This window comes from Sinocyclocheilus grahami, unplaced genomic scaffold (assembly GCF_001515645.1).
Source record: "Sinocyclocheilus grahami isolate Dianchi unplaced genomic scaffold, SAMN03320097.WGS_v1.1 scaffold1199.1, whole genome shotgun sequence".
NCBI lineage: Eukaryota > Metazoa > Chordata > Actinopteri > Cypriniformes > Cyprinidae > Sinocyclocheilus > Sinocyclocheilus grahami.
Genome location: NW_015506378.1, coordinates 39,069 through 44,042, shown reverse-complemented (window position 1 = coordinate 44,042; position 4,974 = coordinate 39,069).

The window sequence follows — 4,974 nt, the reverse complement described above, 5'->3', positions numbered from 1 at the left end:
AGACCCCTAGAGTCAAGGTATGCATTCACCTTGAGAACTTCATCTTTGTTTCCAAATGCAATGACTTCAGTTTTCTTCTTGTTTAACTGAAGAAAGTTCTGGCACATCCAACTGTTAATTTCATCAATGCATTGGCAGAGGGAGTCAATGGGGCTGTAGTCATTTGGAGATGAGGTTAGGTAAATCTGGGTATCATCTGCATAGCTCTGATAGGTGATTTGTTTCTTTCTCATTATTTGACTTAATGGGAGCATATACAGGCTAAACAAGAGCGGTGCAAGAATTGAGCCTTGTGGGACTCTGCATGTCATAGATGTCCACTTAGACTTATGCTCTCCTATACTCACATAATAACCTCTCCCTTCTAAGTATGACCTGAACCATTTGATTACCATTCCAGAAAGCCCGACCCAGTTTTCCAGTCTCTCTAGAAGTATGTTATGATCGACAGAACTAGTACTAGTAGTACCAGCACTGATATTTTGCCAGAATCAGAATTTAAGCAAATCTAATTTATTATCTTTATGACCGCACTGTCTCTGTGCTGTGATGCGGTTGGAAACCAGGTCGAAAATTGTCCAGATATCCATTTGAGTTTAAGTGGTTGTTCAGCTGATTAAAAACTACCTTTTCAATAATCTTGCCTATAAAAGGAAGATTTGATATTGGTCTATAGTTGCTCAATATGGTGTTATCAAGATTGATCTTTTTCAGGAGGGACTTAAAGGGGTCATTGGATGCAAAATTGACTTTACATGTTGTTTGAACATGAATGTGTGTTGGAAGTATGTGTACACATCCCTCCTATAATGATAAAAATCCACCCAGTGTTTTTTTTTTAATCCGTATTTTAAAACCCCCTTTCTCAAATCAGGCTGTTCTGAGATTCTTGTTTCTTTTTGATAGGTGAGTAACGTTGATTTTGCTTTTATCTGTGTTGGATTTCGTTTGAATATGCTTGTGTGTCATCTTCGCTTGTTTCCGCGATCATCTTTGCCATGGTTGTGCACGTCTGTGTGGGGCAGAGATATAAAAATAGGGGCGAGGTCCTGTTGGGCTATGGGTGTGTTTGTTTTGGTGCTTTCAAATATCAACATCGTTTGGCAAAAATCACTTAGTGCACCTTTAAGCGATTGAGGTGTTCTGTTGTTGGATGTAATAATGAACATAGCAGTCGTCATTTACTCCCGACATCTGAGCCGCTGAAGACGCAGAGGATTAACGTTACTTTCATTTTTGAAGGGAATGCGGCGATCCTTGATCTGCCTAAATGCGTTCGCTCGAATCATTCGTGATCCAGCTTCATCTACAGAAGAATGTATAAGGATTTTTTATGAATCTTTGCAAATCGCCTTTCCTAATAATGTGCAAGTTAGCAAGTTTCGCGGCTAAAGTTTACAGTCTGCTCGTCACCCCACGGAAGACAGGGGCGGGGTCAGCAGAGCTCATTAGCATTTAAAGGGTCATGCACCGAAACGGCTCGATGTGAACAGAGCTGATTTTGACAGGGTAAAAAGTGTGTTGTTTTACACTACCACTGAGAAATTTTAACCAAAGTATGTTGTAGACTTTTCATTAAGACCTTAAAGAATCATATCAACTTGTGGAAAATGGACATCCGATGACCCCTTTAACAACTGCAGTTTTCAGGGAGTTTGGAAAAGTCCCAGAAAGAAGTGAGGCATCCACCACTTCTAAGAGATCTTCTTCTAAACAGTTAAACACACTTTTGAGAAAAAAAGGTGTGGGAAGTGTGTCAATATAGCAGGTTGATGATTTAAAGAGCTGTACTTTTTCTTCCAAAATTTTGCTATCAATTGCTTCAAAAGCAGACATAAACTTCTTTTTGAAATTGCGGTCGAATCTGTCTGACCTCTTCATAACTTGAGGTGTAAATAATGATAAACAGAATACGTGGAGCACCTTTCAGCACAATACCTAGAAATTCAAAAGACAAGTACTGACCAAATGACACTTGCATTGATAGACATCTTTAAATAGAGCAGCTACACCTCCACCTCTCCTAACAGTCCTGCAAACACTCATGAAAGTGAAGTTAGGAGAGGCTGTTTCATTGAGGACTGTTGCACTGCAGCTGTCTTCTAGTCATGTTTCATTTAGAAGCATAAAATCCAGGTTGTTTGTGGTTATTAAGTCATCAGATAAGTCATCAAAAGTGAAAGCAACACTTTGAAAAAGTTGCGTCAGATTCCACTGGAAAATCCATTGAGCAGTCTTATTTGTTATTCACTTTTCTGCTGGAGATGACCATTTTGGATTCTCCATCCAACCATTTCAGACAAGCCTCTAAAGTACATTTGTCATTTATCGTTGACAAACCCAATCAACACAAACATCTGAAGCACTATGACTTGCAGTCCCAGTAGAGCCAGCAGCTGTGAAACACTGAAAAGATGCATGTACAGGGAACACAGCAACTGATCGCGGCTAAGAAATTGCTCCTAAATACAATATTTGTGCTCCTCCATCACACCAGACCGGAAGCCACCATATACCTGAAACATCTGAGGAAAACAACACTGGTTTCTGTGGCTTTACCTACATCTACATCTGAAACCTAGGACAGGTTCTTTGAAACTATTTTTGAGGTGAGACACTTTACATTTTTATTTATGCATTCAGCAGACGCTTCTCTGCTGTCCTCTGCAGGCCATTCCTGATAGTTCAGAGGCCCATCTATCAGCAGAAAACAGTGGAAATATCTGTCTTTATGTACCTGCAGTCATTTAACTGCTTGCTATTTATTTTAATCCGTTTATAATATTATATTTGTGGAAGTTTTGATCCTGAAAAAGGAATGGCATTCGATTAATTGGTGACGCACATGACGTGACGCACCTCTCCTTCAGTCACTGTGACAACATTCATATCACACAGTCTGTTCACATATATATACAGTATATATATATATATATATATATATATATATATATATATAAAATTCTTTAAAAATACTACAATGTGATTTTCTGGATTTTTTTCCTCATTTTGTCTCTCATAGTTGAGGTATACCTATGATGAAAATTACAGGCCTCTCTCATCTTTTTAAGTGGGAGAACTTGCACAATTGGTGGCTGACTAAATACTTTTTTTCCCCACTGTATATGTATGTATAAGCCAAAAACCAAAGGGACAGAACTGAGGACACACCTGCAATCTAGAAAACAACAGAAATAAACAGAAAAACTACAAATAGGCAGAAAAAAGGGAATTAAATAGACTTCAAAATAAAAGACATGACCAAAGAAAACAGACCAAAACCACAACAGTATACATGCAAATATGTTTTAGATTGATATGTAGCTTCATTAAGAAAAAATTAAATGTTGTTTTACAGTTGGGTGGACCTGCCATAATTATAAATATCAATAAGAGTTAGGTAAATAGAGATAAAGCTCATCTTGTACAATTGCTAATATTAATGGGGAAGAACCACATACCTAAAATTAAATGTGGCTTTATAGCGATTTTCTTCACATTATAAACGATTCCAAACTATATTGTAGTGTTATGAATATAAATGTAAAGGCAAAAAGTCTGTAATACTGTTAGTACTGTAAACTGGTACATTAAATCAGATGTCACAGGAGATGCATACTTCTGTCATGCGTTATGTGTTTATGTTGTTTCTGTAAATAAAGAAAATAGGACTTTACCAGTTCTTTTTGTTTAAATAAAATTGTGCTGCCTTTGCAATATGCAACTGTTTCACAAATATCAAAATACAGATTTCTCACCATTTTGACAATGAAAATGCAGTATCTTGCCATCTCATTGTAAAATGATTAGACATCCACATCCCCTCTTTCCTCTGCTCTTTGCTGATGTCCAGAGTTTAGTTCAAAGAGAAAAGCCTGTTTATTACGCTAGAGAGTTTCAGTGAAAGGCAGCATTACTGCCATTCAGAGCATCAAAACAGATAAAACACAGCCTCGTCTATGAGAGCTCGCTGTCTGCATACTCACCGGTCATGAATGAAAGTCACTGTAAACAAACAGGACACAACGGAATAAGATCATTAAAGCAATAGCTCAGACAGAAAATGAAATGTCCTGAAAATATGCTCATCCTCGGGCCATCTGAGATCAGGATGAGTTTGTTTCTTCATCAGATTTGTAGAAATGTGTCACTGCATCAGTGTCTCAACAATGGATGCTCTGCAGTGAATGGGTGCCGTCAGAACGAGAGCTGATAAAAACATCACAATAATCCACAGCACTCCAGTCCATCAGTTAACATCTGGAGAAGACAAAAGCTGAAACAAATCCAGCATTAAGATGTTTTTAACTAAAATATGAGTCCATAATCCATAATAACACTTACTCCTATGAAAAAGATAATCTCCTGTTGTCTCTCACTTTAAAATCCAGCCACATATTTGTTTAGAGCTGTTTTGGACTGTTTTGGCTTGTAAACGGTGCTTGATCTGTGCAGGTTTCCAATGGAGGATCCACTGATGTGCAAGTGATGGAATGCTACATTTATCCAAATCTGACGAAGAAACAAACTCATCTAATTCATCTACATTTTCAGCATATTTTCATTTTTGAGTGAACTATTCCTTTAAAGGGGTCATATGATGTTGCTAAAAAGAACATTATGTTGTGTATTTGGTGTAATGAAATGTGTTTATGCGGTTTAAGGTTCAAAAAACACATTATTTTTCACATACTGTATATTATTGTTTCTCCTCTATGCCCCGCCTTTCTGAAACGTGTTGATTTTTACAAAGCTCATCGGTCTGAAAAAGCGAGGTGTGCTCTGATTGGCCAGCTATCCAGTGCGCTGTGATTGGCTGAATACCTCAAGCGTGTGACGGAAATGTTACGCCCCTCACCGTACTGTGATGATGCCCTGTCCGGCCAGAGCGTAACATAAAACCATGTATGCATTTGTGATCTGAGAAAAGACGAACAACAAGCGCTACTCTACACTGCCCAAAACTCGCGTTTG